Source organism: Lepisma saccharinum, chromosome 15 (assembly GCF_977018435.1).
Source record: "Lepisma saccharinum chromosome 15, izLepSacc3.1, whole genome shotgun sequence".
Lineage (NCBI taxonomy): Eukaryota > Metazoa > Arthropoda > Insecta > Zygentoma > Lepismatidae > Lepisma > Lepisma saccharinum.
In genome coordinates, this window is record NC_139243.1 from 24,088,758 (window position 1) to 24,106,121 (window position 17,364).

The 17,364-nt window shown below is 37.5% G+C and overlaps 1 protein-coding gene across 3 annotated transcripts in view; it reads left to right on the forward strand.

The window, feature by feature from the left end:
- The first annotated feature begins 7,508 nt into the window (after nucleotides 1–7,508).
- unc-13-4A (BAI1 associated protein 3) overlaps nucleotides 7,509–17,364 on the forward strand; it is a 747,588-nt gene continuing 737,732 nt past the window's right edge. For all 3 annotated transcript variants that reach the window (XM_083136749.1, XM_083136752.1, XM_083136751.1), the window contains exon 1: nucleotides 7,509–7,681. The gene's annotated coding sequence lies outside the window, so the exon portion shown is untranslated. The remainder of the gene's footprint in view (nucleotides 7,682–17,364) is intronic.

Genomic DNA, 17,364 nt, shown 5'->3' on the forward strand with positions numbered 1-17,364 from the left:
ATCCTTATAATATAATTACAATTTTATTATTAACAACATTTATTATTAGTATTTTTATAATTTTCATAATCTGTTATTTTCAATGTCAACGCAAGAAATCCATTACTTATGACCATGAGTGTACCAACGAATTACCGTTGAGCAAACTTAATAATGATTCACCGTCCATTGATCCGATTTACGACGATATTGCACCGATTGTTGAAGTGGTACCATTAAAAACGAGTCACCCGCCAATTCCTCCTCCACTCCCTCAGTCCATTATTATTCCACATATTGTACAACAAGAAGTTCAAGATTTATCCAGAAATAGTTTAGTCACTAAAGACGACAGTATAGATTTGCCGAAGAATATTTTATCCGTTAAAGATAGAGTTCAGAAATTTGCCGCAAGCAAGGATCCTAATTTTGTTCAAAACAGTCGCAAAATGGAAAGTGAATTGCCTATTTCACACTGTGTTCAGCCAGTTGTAAAAATTAAAGAGTCATTTGCTAAGCAGTCACCCGTAAAAATCGAGAAAGTTTCAAGTGTTACTTTAAAAGCAGAAAGTAAGCCAAATTTTCAGGTTCCCGAACCTGTTGTTTCGTTTACAGACCATATTTTCTACGACCTCATGTTCGACTAGAATTTTATATTTATTACGATTCAAATTTTAAGTATAATTCATTTTTTATGTTTGATTGTACCTTATGCAATGTTTATTAGTCATTTAGTTTGCTAACAGCTTCCCAACTGTTGTTATTACGAGGACGGAAGTGTTCAAGTAACACACTCTCGCAAGCGCAACGAAGTTTTTCTTTCCATCCAATTTATTACGTCATTTCAAAGTCCTTGACTTTATTTCGAACTCCCGCAGCGCTTACTAGACTTTGTTCGTAGTAAGTTAAAGTTTTGTAAACAGTTACGCGTCATTCCATGTATCAACGAATCCTGGCGTTGCATTTTCCTTCTCAGTTTCTATGCCCGCTGCCCGAAGCAGCGACCTTTTTCCCTCCACCTCCCGAACGGAACCCGAACTTCCCCGAAGTCGCCGATCACGCCTGTCGCTGTAAAGAAATTTGTTCAGTCCATCCAAGCGACTACGAAGAATGCAACGATAAGCAGAAATACATTGCAGCTGAATTTGCAAATTCCTTTTCCGCACTCAAGCTCTCTTCCGAGTACTTTGAACACGCTAGAAGCTCAGAAACACTTACCACAGGCTTTGCATATTTTTTTTTGAGTTAGTGGCGTTCGTTCAGTAAAATTTTAGGGGATCAGTTTAGTTACGCATATAGCCATCAGAATTTGATTTTTACGATAGAAGTTCATGTAAACAATGTTAGGGATATTTTGTTCTATATAGATAAATTTTTCCGTAAAACGTCGCATTTATGCACTTCAGGTTAATCACGACCAATAATTTTTCAAAGGAACAACACGACGAATTTTCTGCGTTTTTCTCGCCAAATTTTCCCGTTTTTCATAGAGATATTTATAGTAAGCAAGTTTTTTTTGGGAAATCGACGTACAGTTGGTTTAAATCAGGATAAAAATAAACGAAATTTTGATAAAATCAGGGAAATTTCTACAAAAGGACAATTTTAGCACTTTATGCACTTAGAGTAATCAAGATTTTTAGCAACATGCCAGGCTAAGCCTCGGTGATTGGCACAGGCATGTGCAGCAAAAGTCGCCACGGCATCGTTAGCCTTTCCAAATTTAAACAGTGTGGTTTATCACAAATGTTATAATTTGCGAAATTATTATTATTAGTTAGTTTTAGGAAAATTTTGTTCACTTACCCTACTCCAAGTCTATGTCAAAGACGCCCCAGCTCCGGCAGCTGTGGAACAAGTTCCCTACCCACAGGAAGTCGTCCTCGACTGTCTCAAGCTCTTGCTGGAGGGCGCTTAAGCGTCTCCGCAAGTTTTTGGGGCAGGTCACTATGTAATGTCTTAGTTGTTTTACCTTCTCCCAATATACTTGCACCAGATCTTCAAGTTGAGAAAGGGTTTCTATATTCCACGACAGCCTATCTTTAATTACGTAATTTACCATATATTTGATCCTCCAATCCCACGAACGACCTTCTAATACTAAGGGGATGTAGTTGGTGATGTTTTCTGTTATTTCGGGCACTCTCTCCAATTCGCTAATCCAGAAGTCACAGGGATCAACGCCAATATGTCCCATGATTCTCACTAACTGAAGAGTTACGGTATCTCTCTAACATCTTTCACATGATATTGCTGATGTGTTATTTCCCACCCCTTCCCTAACATCGATCTAGTTACTTATCTGATCCCATACTTAGTTATTACATCAGCATAATTTTAGCCTTACTAAGGTATTATCCCAACTTCAAGCTGTACTGATGCAGGAATTTTTTTTTATTACAGAAGCATGGCTACTAGCAGAATTACTTTCCTATTTTGGATTTTAATCCTACTCCTATCCCTGATTCATTTTATTGGATCTTTACCCAACAATGAACAGTCGCAAGACATATTTTTTAAATCATTAGGCTTATATTATGAGAGACAAGGGTTAACCATTCATAGTAGTAAGAATATTTTTACAACTGTGAACATATTCATTGATGCACATATTCAGGCTGACAATGACTCCGCATGTGCGCAATGGAAAGTCATTCATAATGATACCAGTACCAAAATTAATGATTATCTTACCGAAATTTCTCAGTATTTCCCATGTAAATTTACAGTAGGAGACGTAAGGCCTAATTGCCAAAATTTATATCAGAATGTTACTAATATTCATAACAGGGAAAAGAGGCAGATTTTTCTTAATTTAATAAATTTGTTCAGTGCAGGACTTTCTGTTTTCAATACTATGTCAGTTCATCATTTATCCCAATCAGTTAAAACTTTAGCAGCCAATCAACATCATATTATTCAGGAAGTACAGAATATGAAACAGAGTCAAGTAAAAATGGTGAACATTGTTAATGGGATTTTGGTAGTTTTAAAGCAATCAGTTTTGCATTTAAAGGAAGAATTATTAGCCAAATTTTGTTATGATTATAATGAGGAGAGACATATAGTTGCCTTATTGCACGCCTCTGAGATGATTGAGCGTTTAGATTTTATAATTATGGAAATAGCCTCGGGAAAATTATCTTATCACATTTTAACTCCTAATTGGCTTCGTACATTCATTCAGCATCATCCCGATTTTAAAGATTCACTTTATAAAACAGACATAGGATTATTTTATTCATTGACCAAAGTATATTTGATTAATTATGAACCCAGTAGTAGATCATTTCATTTACTTCTAGAGACACCTTTAGTACAGATGAATGACATCGCTCCTATTTTTCGAGCAGTTAACTTAGGCATTTTGCATAACAATTCATGGTCTCGCATTCGAATCCCAGAGTTAACCTATAGTATGCAACATAAGGGAAGTCCACGATTAGTGCAAATTGTTGAGAGTGCATGCGAGCTTAAAAACTTTTTTTATCTCTGCTCGCATAGTGAAGTTACCATCGATAGAGATGTACAGTGTTTGGAAGATTTACTTTTACACAATAGGTCAGTTTCTTGTAATTTTGAAGTGAAATCTATTACTGACAATAAATCATTTCAGTTCATTAGGACACGTAATGGTATTTTAATATCAGGCTCAGGTCAATTTATTGTTATTCAGAATTTGAACAATAATTTGAACACGCACAGATCAATTCAGCTTAACGAAGGGGAATCTTTATTTTTTAATTATCAGGATTTTTCGCAGATTATTGTGGATCAACAAATTTTACACACAAGAATTTTAGCTTTCGAACAAGTCAAAATGCAGGAAATTGAGTTATTACTTAATATCCCCAAGAATTTATCTCATTTCACTATTCCCCAATGGACTCCGCTTGAACTTGCTTTAAAACAACTTAATCAATCAATTAGTAAGAGCATTTCATTTAAAGAATTAGTTCTAAACCCTTTGCCTATGTCTATATTAGTTTTTGTTATTTGGAATGTGTTATTAACCGCAACCGTAGGATATTATTTTTATAAGCATCATCAGCTTGTGAAACAGATTAATTCAGAGCAGAGCAGTAATAATTAATAGGTTAAGGCAACACATTAATCATGGACATTAATATTTTAAATTACGGTTGGATATTTTATTTAAATTTTCCTTATTTATTTTCAAAGAGTTATGGCAATTATTTTATTAATTTATTTTAATCATATTCTATTTTTGATGAGACAATTTAATTTAATTTTAAAGAAAAGGCAGTGGAAATTAGTTGGTTTTGTGTACATGCATACTTGAATTATATATACCCATCCTATTGCAATTTCCTTTCTTTGTCATAATTTTTCCTTTTAACCTAACCTGTCTATACGGAGCACCATGGACAAGCAATGCCTACACCATCCATGGGCATTTTTCATGACGGACATCCGCAGGCAGTCTATTACCAGGCAGAAAGACTGATTACCATTCTACGAGGGAGACATGCAGACATTTTAAGCACTATTTCAAGAAGAGAATCGTCACCACCAATTTGAGGGAGACATGCAGACATTTCTAATTACTACACGGAGACTACCTTTTACAGGAAGGATGTAGTCAACCATACATTTCCCAGTATAACAGACTACACATTATCAACAACACCTAGTGATGGAGCTAGATAAATTTCCCTCCACACTGCAGTTCGAACTACAACTTTTCCCCATCTTCCAAGTTCTACGGGTAATTTACTACATTTTTACATTGCCCCAATGCAGTCAAGACGACAAGCAATCCAGAAAGAAGAGGAAGCAGAGAAAACATACATTATACAAACAGCAGTTCTGGTCACAAACAATAATTACAGAATTGTGCTACAGTGTTTCTACACATACACATGCGAGCTCCTATCATGTGTATCTATTTGGTTATTTAACATGCATTATGGGAAACAATATTTTTCCATAGCCCTTATATACATTTTTTAGTTTTGTGTCATGCATAAGAACTAGTTTTATATGCATGCAAGTGTACATCATACTACAAGGAAGCGACACGCACCAGTGGTGTCAAGTGACCAGTGTTCGCATCAATTAGTGCATAATTTTTTTTTACGATGAAATTTTGCACTTCGAAGAATAAATGGACATGCAAGCAATACAAATAACATAATTATAGCACTTTCGAACATTTTAGAAAGCATGCTTTAGTGCCAATATTTTATGCATATGTTTGTCGCATGCAGGTATTATTGTTATTTTTTTTTTTATCTCTTTCTTTTCACCAACATGGAATATTGAAAGCGACATATTTGTTCGCAAAACATTTTTGATAGTTATAACTTAAGCACATAGTTTTGTCATTTGGAAGATTATTAATTTTGTGTGCAGTCATACAAAGGTATTCACCACGCCATAGTTGTGTATACAGTGTACAGTTTAAACGAAGAAAAGAAAATGGAACGCTATACTTAAGTTTTACCAGCGACAGTTTTCAGTGTAACTCACTATATGCATTTGAATATTGTATAATAATACATTGGAATGTGCAACACAGCCATGCAAGTTTATATATTTGGCGATGTTAGGAGTGCAGTGCTACGCAGTTTGTAAAACATACGCACTTTTGATATGATCAGGTTTTTACACGGACAAAACAGTGAGAAGTGACAATGTTTTACATGCTTACTTACGTGTACTTACTTGTGCACCTATTAAGTTCTTTTCTATTTATTTGAAGAGTCTATATCAAGTGGCAATATAAACAACATTGTGAATTTTGTTCTATCTTGCAAAGACGCTCCGCTCCAGCCGTTAGCTTCGCGGAAGACACAGAGTCTTTACCGCGTGGCGAGGCATCACAGACTCTTGACTCGGAGCGAATGGATGAGCAATTATACATAACAAATAGTACGTACGCACAAAATGTGGTACATTAAGAGTTTTTTCGCTTAACGACATGAACTTTTGTGATTTCTAGTCCTATAATAGTATATATTATTGTTTTTTACATCGTATAAACATACGAATTTGTTAGTATTAAGGGTATTATTCATTATAGAGTTTAGGGAATAAAATTTTTTTCTTTCCTTCCGGCTACGGTAAACAAGGGAAGGTATGTTTTGGTGGATTTTTTTTTTTTTTTGTTGTATATTTGGTTTTTTTTAAGAAAATATATGGAATTGGCGAACCTGAGTCATGTCAAGCTTTGCGATTTGACTTTTAAATTTTCAAAGAAGAAAATTTTTCCTAGAGGGCGCGAACGTATCAATCCCTAAGATTGTATGTTTATTTTTAAGTCTCTCTGAACGCTTCATGTTGACCAGGGCATTCACTTGTTTTTCTCAGCTGTCTCAAGCCTCTTAGGCATGTTTACAATGCATTGTGTTGTGCCATGCAAACCTCCTGAGTATTCAGGAAGCAGGTAATACTTCTGGGTTTGGTGTCAGCGGTTTGCATGGTAGCAATTATGATAAACACGATTCGGCGATTCGGCATCGAGGAAGAGCTCGATGGCCAGGGAATATAGAGGTGAGACAAGCTGGGAAGTGACTGGACTTTGGGAATTGAGTTGGTAGAGAGAGGAGGTCAGCAAGACAGGAGGTCGATAGTGGAAGCACGCTTTGGTCAACAAGTTAGAAGCTTACAGAGGACTTCGCTATTTTCATTCAGCTCAGAGACTTCAGTTAGACAGGTAATTATCCTACACCCAGCCATGATACAGGTTCAACGGTTCACAAAATCCAACGAGTTGCCATTGTCTTTTCAGTAGTTTAATTCCTTTTGTGTAATTTGTACCTTTCGCATGCCAAGCAATAACTCGTCATGTCAATGACGAGTGGTCTCATCAAGAGGATGAATGATGAGTAGTTTACATCACCCCATCAATTAACTGGTTCAGATCCCTTCATTCTAAAGAATGACACGATACTATAACACACGTATTTTTTTATAATTAACATATTAAACACCGAATTAATAAATTATGTGGGCGCGTAACAACATGAAGGTAAATAATATGAAACTTAAATAAATAAATCTTAGTTCAACAGAATGCGCTTGGCGGGAGAGAAATCGTGAGCTTCTGGTCAGAAAAAATAATCAAAGAAACCCAAAGTAGATTTTGTAATGGAATGGAGTCCCGTCACTACTTTTCCGACACGTCCAAACACACCCAAGTTCAGAGTTTACCTTGGAGGAGAGAAAATAAAAGAATAGCACGATATATTTTTCCCTCCGGCTAGTTCAATTACGTTTATTCCCATGTGCTAAGAAGAAATTTCTCCTTCTGACAAATGAATGGCAAATCCTTTGTCATGTTGCGCCTCCGTCTTGCCCCAGAACTGCCAAGCAGAGAGAGAGAGAAAAAGAGAAACGAACGTAACATATTTCCCCCCTTTTTTTCCTTTTCGTCAGGTCTAACTCACGTACACAAAGGCGCGAACCAATCGATGGGAGTTTCCGTTCGCGCATGCTCGTAGCGCGGGACCGGAATCTCGAGTCCCGCGTCTTCTGGGGGACACCTGTGGGAGTGTGTTGACAGTAAAGGTTGTAGCTCTGCTTTGCCTCGTCTAAAAGTGTGCGCGCGGGACGGTACCATGTTGTCATATTCAGTTCTCGCCACGGTTTCGCCTGTGCGACAGTGACGGTAATGAAAATGTGATGTTAAGCAAGAAGTGGATTATGCGGTCATGCATCGTCTTGCAGGAGAAACGAGGTAATGCAAACGAGTGATACGCAGTTCATTTTTTTTTTTTGCGTGTCCGATAAACGACACGCTCTCTGTTGCGGTTGCTTTGCTGGTTGTTTAGATTAACAACGTGACTGTTTTCACATGAAAGTCATTTTTGAAACGCCTGCTAAGAGGTTGTTGAAGTGTGTGTGTGTGTGTGTGTTCCACACGCCATGACCGATCTAGAGTGAATTGTTTACTTGAATGTTTTCTCACTACTTATAAGAATGAAGGTGCGTTTCGCTGTCAGAACCTTTTGAGTGTTCACGTAACTGTTCTGGATTCGAGTCCTCGTCCATGGCGTTTATATCCTTAGTATTTATCTCTTCAAAAATGTCATCCAATCACAGCTCATTGCCATCGTCGCGATTAACTTAAACAAAGAGAAACATCAATTATTGTCCCGTGAAAACTAAAAGTGATGGAATAAAAAACAATAACTAGGTCATATGCAAGAGTACAAATGCAAATTGATGTCTGCCTGGAAAATATGTGCAATATGTGTGTTTTTCATGTGTACATCGATCTTTTTACATGTACGTGGACATGTGTGGAAATATAACTCACGGTCGATTTTTGATCTCGCCACCGAAGTTCCTGGGTTCGAGTCCAGGCTCTGGTACGGCTGTTCTTTGTGAATGTTACTTCATCAGTTTAATATAATCACCATTCATCCTCACGATTATCCAAAAGCGTCAGAAAACCGATGTAAAATATCATACTAAAAATTCAGGGAGGGGGTTCCTCACAATATATAATTTCCTTTCCAAGGAAAAGACAAATATTAGTATTAGCAAAATAATAATAACTACAATAATACGTGAAGTAATTTGGCGAAAATTAGATGTGAATGTATGATTGTGTATTTAATATACCGTAATATATAATAATAGTCCTCCTCCGTGGCAGCGCGGTCCAGGGCGCTGTGCTTTGGGTTCCGACTACGGGACGGCATGGGTTCGAGTCCGCCTGGGTTCAGTCTCTGGGTCTTGCGGCCTGTATATAGGATCGGTGGCAACCCACCATCGTGAGGAGATTGAGGAGCTACGAGTGAGTAGCGTAACCCGGTGACGGATATCTCCTATAACGGCTAGGGGTTCGACGTTCTGACCCCCACGTCACCCCATTACCGGTTGAAGATCTCCACCCCTCTAGATAGGATTGTGGAAGGGAGACTGGCAGTCGGGAGATAGGTCAAGGCCCGTACGGGCTGCAGAGCCACGGGTTATTATTATTATTATATATTATAATAATAATTCTTAATGTAATAAATTCTAACTTGAATTTTTCTTATTTTACATATATTTTAATCCAATTAGATTATTAACGACAAGGAGGGTGAATGAATGAAAATCATGACGGAACACACACACAAAGAAAAGCAAATGCGCAAGAAAGGGACTCCAAAGCAGTTTCTTCGAAAGCGAAATTGTGCGTGTAACACTCAAAGCAAAGGGCCACGGAGTCGGCAACATATTCTCTCAAAGAATTCCGAAAAGAGATAACACTTTCAAACTTGAAAGCGAACAATCAAGCTACCATGTACTCCAGCCACTACATGAAATTTTCTCCCGTAATATATATATACACAAGTATATAAAACTGCACATAAACATGTGCTACATTCTTTAATATATGTAGATTAGATAGATCTTATAGACAGTTTATTGGAAGAATTGTAAATTAATTACTCACCAGATGTCGCTACTTAAGTCATAACTAAATTCAAATCTCTATTTGATATCTTGGCTATTACTGATTGTACTTTACCAGTCGTTTAAATTGAGTTGTTTGCTTTAATCTACAATCTACATCTTATATAAGGATAAAAATAATAAGAATTTATTAACAAATAAGTTGTTTCCGTCTCTCGTTCCAAACCTTTATCGTTTTGTTTTTATCAGAATTCCTAATTGTTGAGAGATTAATTTGTGCTGTCTGGTCCAAAAGTAACATTTCAAATTTTAATGCTTTTTGTTTAGGCGTCCCGAAAGGGCGATTGTATGCTAATGACCATGCTAATCAAAGATTTATTGATACTTTTAAAACTGTATTATTAGAGGACGTATTTCAGGTATATTTTCTTTTTTGTTTAAGTATGATTTCAGAATTTAATTCTGAAAATTTACCAGGAACAACTCGCGTGTCAAAATGTTATTACATTGAACTTTAGGTATATTTTAACAATGGAAGCGGCGTCAAAATTATCTTAAAGCGAACAAAATTAAACAATTAATTCTAGTCACACTGTTATGCCTGAGGGAAATATATTGAGTATTTGTTAAACATTGAAGTTACAACCTCCAACATGGAGTTGTAAACACATATAACACATATAACGCTCGTACACGATTACAGAGAACTTGTGATACGAACATGTTCGTATAAGGTAAGGGGTACAAATTTCGTCCATCGGCCTAATTTCGTCCTATTCAGTTTCTCAGTCTTGCCGCTAAGAATGCTCTCGGCGTTAGCACGTGTGTGTAGGGGAAGGCAAACAGAGCCAGTTGTGAAATTTTACTGATCCTCTTCCGGTTATACAAGGATATTTAGTTTTTTTCTTTGGAAAGATGAGGTATTGCGATGTGATGTCATAATTATAAGTCCTTTATGTCTAGTGTAATCGATGTTTTTCTATTCTTTGCATGTCATTGGCTTTGGAACTTTGTGAATAGAAGAATCTGTGAGTTCTGTATAGTCAAATGTACTTGTTGAGAATGTGGGGAGGATTCACATTAGTTTGAGGGTTGTTCCTAGTTTTGCCCCCTAATACGTTTTTCGTTAAGTCGTGGCCCTGGAAATATGGAATGTTAAAGAAATAATGATAAGATTATTTATCTTTTAAAGTAAACGTAATATTCTTTCTGAATTTTTCTAAATCCAGGTTTTCAATTTTCTGTAAGTATTACATTTTGTATAAATTCACTATGTCCGACTTATTATGTTCAGTTTTGTAATTACTTTATGTAAATATGAATATTAAAGGTAACAAAAGAAATAACGTAGTATTCGAGGGACCCAAAAGTGTACAGACAATTGGAAGAAATCTAGGCCTAGATAAATCGAAGACCCTGTTTTGAGAAACTGTAGGTACGGTGCTCTATATAGGCGTAATAAACAGCATAATACTAGTTTTCCTAAATTAAGAGTGCATAGACGAGTGGCTGACGCTGTCTCCTTGTAAAAAGGGGCCTCAGGTTTGATTCTCGGTGAATGTACATTACATAGTCGTTCGGTTTCCATTCAAATAACCCGCATCTATCCCCAATTCGCATATCTGAAGAGAATGGTAGATAATGCTCCTCGATTGATTACAACTGAAGCTACGCATGATGAGGGAAACGGGAGATTCCGATCTTCCAATTCAGCAATTGCAGCAAGAAAGCTGCATCCTTTCACTTATACTGTTTCGGTAAACTCTACTGTAATTGTGGTTGTATAACACGTAGGATATTTATATAATAGAAGTAGCTTGTAGGTAGTAATTTGCATCTACACATGTGTATCAAGAGTCTACATCTTTGTTTAGCCTGATTTAGTTTATTTTACTTCGCTTTTCTGACACTTTTGGTTAATCGCGAAGATGATGAGGAATGGTGATACGGTGGGATGGATGAAGGATCAATCACAAGCACATTGGGACGACACCATACTTACCCTCGTATTAGTCTGGCTGCGTGTCCAGACACCAGGGCCTCGTTAGTCTGCAAAGTGCAGTCCAGGGCGTACTACGTGGAAGGAAGATTTACATTTGGGTGTCTTTGGAAAGGGTAACCGTCACACAATTCTACACCTTTGTGTAAATAACGAAGAGTATGTAATAATGCATCATTCTGCCTCTAAAGCGAATCAGTGTCTATTTGAAGGTGAAAGGTAATTTTTCTCTGGACTTCCGAACTCATTAGTCATCCCTTGATAAAAATGTCCTTTGCACTGAATGTTTACAATGTTTGATTATCATCATACCGTTACAATGCGTTAATCTTCTATTGAAAATCATAGTTTGTGTCTCTGCTGTGCTCCAAAGCTTGCTATTATAATTTTATAAACTGCTTCGCTGATCTGCTTGACCACTGGCAATGGCATTATACTGTATAAGATATCCCTGTACGTAGATATTTAACCGTACAGTTTGCAACACTGTGATTGATTGATTGAGTTGGTGTTTTTAGTCTATACACAGTAAGGACTACACGTACAATTTAAGAGTGGGATCCGAACCACTATGTGCCTCCACGGGAATCGAACCCGGGACCCCTTGATTGCAAGGCGACGACGCTACCACTGCGCCAGCGGGGATGTCCTGCAACACTATGGTAGACACAGCAGTAGACCTTGCTGTTGTATAGTCACGGACACTTCTGGGTTCTAGCAAGCAGTGAATAGAATTATTACAACCCAGAAGTGTCCATGACTGTACTACGACTACATTTCATAGAGGGTAAAGGTATCGTGTATAGACGCTGACCTGTTATTGGTTGGTTCAAGGTCATCTGGTCCTATTTTCATGTCTTGCTTCCCCTGGGGCCGTCTGTTTGGCGAAATACACAGATGTTGTGTCAAATCACCACAAGATGGTGCTAATAGTTTCCATATGGAAAATGAATGGATTGGGAAGAATACATGTTCATTGTTTTGAGATGGTATAAAATAATTTTAGAAAAAATCAAGTTTAAAAAAAGAAGTATTTTGCAACTGTAATGCTGTGGGCCAGCACTGCTAGCCTCGCTGTACTGGAATGCACATGCATGGTAACATACTAGGGTTAAAGTATTTATAGCTATGTGTAATTGGTCGCTCATTTTGACGCACTTGTAGCAAGAACACCTAAAGTCATACACAAATGAAAACAAGATCATGATTCCAGGATGTTCTATTTTATTCACTACTTATAGAAACCAAATCCAAATTATATGGAACTCAATTCGCGATACTGGACTTCTTCAAATACAGCATATTTATCTCCATAATATGCCACTTTCGCAACAAATATTACTTTCCAGGACACGTTACATCGCCACAGAATTAATTCATAATCTTGCTTTCTATTTACTTCAAGAACAAAATACCACTGTAATTTCCATCAGAACAAGGTGCGTACATTCAGGAATGTCAACACATTTTGATGTCATCACAATCAGGCCAAACGTTACAAGCAACAATAACAACCATACAGTTTGTCTTAAAGGTTACGAAAGCAATAACAATAAGTAAGTGGGAGTATCAGATGATATGAAACTTTTTTTTATATATAAAAAAAAATTACCGATTCATTTTGTACTTCCTAATACTTGTGTTCTTATATATGTCCAATTTTTCTCAATTTTTGCTCCACACATTTGGAAAGGATGCATTTCCATTTAGTACGTCCTAGTGTGTGTGTGTGTGTGTGTGTGTGTGTGTGTGTGTGTGTGTGTGTGTGTGTCTGTGTGTGTAAACAAACTTAACGCCACCTCAATGGTGTAGTGGTGACGTCATCGCCTTGTAATCAAGGTGTTCCGAGTTCGATACCCGGTGAATACTACATAAAACTGTAGGTCCAGTTACTTTCTGTGCGTAAATCGGACCTACGAACTGAGGCAAGCAAGTAAAGAAACTTAAATTCTGTTTTGTGCATTGGCACACTATCGCCCGTTCAAAAAATATCCGATTCTAAAGTTTTCATCTGTTTTGATGTAATGTAGAGAGATATTATACACGGTGCTTGCATCTGAAAGCGAAACAAGGTTTACCGATACAGGAAGGCTATGTGTAGCCACGCAGCTTTTCATTGGACAGCGCATAAACTCTAACATCCGATGTTTTTACCCTGCTGTAGAGAGCGGAGATCAAGCCAACAATATTTCAAGTTTATTTAGCATTATATGTGCTAGGGGGTGTCAAAGGGAAGTGTAAACACGCATAAAAATACACAGAACTGAGAGAAGGGAGACATATACTGGCGCAAGTACATTTCATCAAGTTAAATTGATTGTAATGTTGATTTTTACATACGCGTATTAGTTCGTTGCCTATGGATCTTACTGCCTAGGGCAATTTAATTTTGTTTGCAAATATTATTGCTGATTCTACAAAAATATTCCCAGTGTTTTTTTCCTTCAAATTTACATTGATCCAAAAGGGTTGGTTTGTATTAGGTTCTAACGAGGATCAATATTATTCTTACCCAATTGAATTATTCTAAAGCATACGTGTGAGCAGTGAACAGCGGCATTTGCAACTGAATACATATCTTGAATCAAAATACGCTCTCTCTCTCGCTTTGGATTTTGATTTGGTTTATTTTACTTCGCTTTTCTGCTACTTCTGGCTAATCGCGAAGATGATGATGAGTTGATGAAATTGATGAAGGGACATTTACGAAGAATACCCATGCGCAGACCGGGATTCGAACGCGGGACCCCTGATGTTGAGATGCGCTATGCTAACTACTTCGCCACAAAGGTCGTCTCTCCCTTTATCTTACACACATAAACACAGTTGTATTAGTATTGCGGATAAACGCAGGTAAAATCGAGTCTCTCTAATGTAGTGGTCAAGATATCCTTCTAAAGTAGGATTGAATCTTAAATAGAAAATGTGTGTGTCTTCATATATCTGGGTGCGTCTTGAGATGATAGTGGTAACGTCGTAGGCTTGTAGTCAAAGGTTTCGGGTTCGAAAACCGGTGGAGGAATATTGCACACTGGTTCGTAGCCCACTTGAGACTGTAGGTCCAGTCCCGTTTGGCATATCTGTGCACAAAGTGGACTTCACAATTAAATTCAAACAATCCATATATATATATATATATATATATATATATATATATATATATATATATATATATCTGTATTCATCATTCAATATTATCCATAACAATTAACTTAAAAGAAAGAAAACTATTTAAAGCATCTAAAATACATATCCTCGAAATTTACCTACATCTCAACTGTGTGTATAAATATAGCCTATTCTTGAAGAAGTTCTCTCCGGATATCAGCCAGGTGATTTCCGGATAGGCTTTCGAGAGCTGACGTCATTCTCATCTTCAGGGATTGAAGTTAGCTCTCGAAAGCTCGGAAGCCTATACTGAAATCACCTCGCTGATATCCTGAGAGAACTTCTTCATCATTCTCCGTAACGAAAGCTTCGAGAATTACTGCAAACATATTCTTGAAAATACGCATTAGACACATTTTCGTAAGCCAATCACCCTTGACTTTGTTAAAATACCTCAATTTTTTCATTCCATTTATGAAACGTATCTAGACAACACCGAATTTATTATGAATTTCTTTTAACATATCTTTTTATGCTATAACTTTAAAACTTTAACTTCTACACTCATTAATGGTATGTCAGTCTGCATAGTTCCGATATCATGGAATTTGTGAGTAGTTTGAAGATTAATTACATAAAATTTTCTGTATTAACCCATTGATACCCGGTCGTAAATGAATTTGTAAGTAAGCAGTTTTTCGAGAAATAAAGCTCTCTTCTCGTCAGCTCCCTCAGTGCGCCATACGTTGAATTGTGTCGGCCGTTTACATAATAAGAGTAGATACTTTTAAAATATTATGGGCTAACGTGTCAGTTTTATACTAGTTACAGGGTTATTATTTGAGGGTTGGCAACACAGATTTGTTGTGCAGAAACTTTGAAATTGTGTAATCGGCACTGGACACAATAGCAATGCTGTTGTCTGGCTTCTTTCGCTGAGTGTTCGGCCCGCTTGAGACGGAAATATTTCCTTTTAACATTTTTGCTAGCATAAATGCTACGTAAATACTTCCAGATAGTACTATACCAGGAAGCATTTCATGTGACATTTCGTTTAGCTTTTCCGATTACAATGTATAAAATATATAGCATGAAAGGCACACAGAGTTACACCGTCTATGGTGAGTGCACGGTGTTTACAATTGAAACAACTAAAATTATATTCCATACGTGTACTGTGTATGTTATGAAGTGTGTACTTAAGCAGCGCCATTGCTTTGTACCTAAAACCATTTAATAGGAAACTCTGGTTCTCTCGGTTGAATAGTTATCGGCTTTTAAAAATGTGAAGTGATACGTTGTTTACATCTCACTCGGCCGCCATTACACTCGTGACGTAGAGCTCACTTCTGATTTGTAATGTTGCGAAAAATGCTACAGAAATATAGCCGATTCTATCCTTCAGAAATGTTATAAGATTTTTCACTTTATACGGTAGCTTTTTGGTCATGGCAAAAATGTTAATGCACAAAATAGTGAGAATAGGCCACAGGCGTCTCCTGAACGCATGCGGTGCATGCTGCGCATGCGTCAATTGTGTGAAAAAGAACAGCTTGCTCTGCGACGACACTAATGAGCATTTCTACATTCTAATTTCTTCATATAGGAGAAGTATTTATTTTACACGAGAGCGCCCAACTAAGCTTATATTACATTTCTTGGATCTGAAGTGAAAGAAAGTAATAATTCTTTTCCCACAATTGACGCATGCGTCACTTCAGATCCAAGAAATGTAATATAAGCTTAGTTGAGCGCTCTCGTTTAAAATAAATACTTCTCCTATATGAAGAAATTGGAATGTAGAAATGCTCATGAATGTCGTCGCAGAGCAAGCTGTCCTTTTCCACACAATTGACGCATGCGCAGCATGCACCGCATGCGTTCAGGAGACGCCTCTGGAAAAGGCGTGTATGCGTTACAGAGTTGCCAGAACGTTATCACTCAATTTTCTTGATTTCCCACGTCAATAACACGACACCGGCTAGTGGCATGCAATTGCCAAGTAATTACGCCGATGCGGAAGATAAAACAGCGTTCAGAAGGAGGTCAGAGGGGAGATTGCGAAGTGCGTTTTGTGCGTTTCCAAGTTCTTGTACCCTCTGGCTTGTTGTCAAGCGCTCTCTCGTTCGAAAAAGGTCACCGTGTATGCGAAACGCAGAGCATTTTCCTGCGTGTGCGTGCCGTATGGACATAACGAGGTCTAGGGTCACGCGATCGTGTACCGGCGTTGAATTTCATCAACCTGAGGAAGGGGGGGGGGGGAGTTCGTGTAACGTTGTTGATAAAGGTGATATGGCAACATCAAATTACACCTGATTTTTTTTTCTAAAGGATATGTAGTACGTTCTGAGCTGAAATGCATTGAACTAAAGAATGGTTTGAGAGGAGAAACGTTAATTCTTGTACTTTACAGAGGTGACGTTTATAGTAAGGAGAATACATGTAGAAGTTTTAAACTGGAAATACTGTAGATTGAGCAGGCAAACATTCGAGTTAAAAGGAATAATGTGTGCGTCCTACCTCGTGAAAAGTAGCCACAATCACACACTTAGAACATCAAATTCTGTTAAGTTGAATTCAAGGGCCAATTCAATTGATTTCGAGGGCCGATTCAGTTGAATTCAAAGCGCGGTTAAATTGAATTGAAGGCCGTATCCGAAAGGTGCAAGACCGTTCTTGAAGCGAGCATCCTCCGAGCATGGTTTTGGAGTGCGGTCTTCAAGTCGTGGACTGGAAGTGTTGTCTTTCGAATTGCACTTCGACTGCAGCGCCAAATACGATCAGGAGATAAAACTGAGTACTCGTTGTCTTGCTCGACATTTAAACACTGGTTTTACACAATAGAAATCACATTGCATTTTCAAATGCTCGTACATATACATTTCCACACATTAGAAGAACTATAA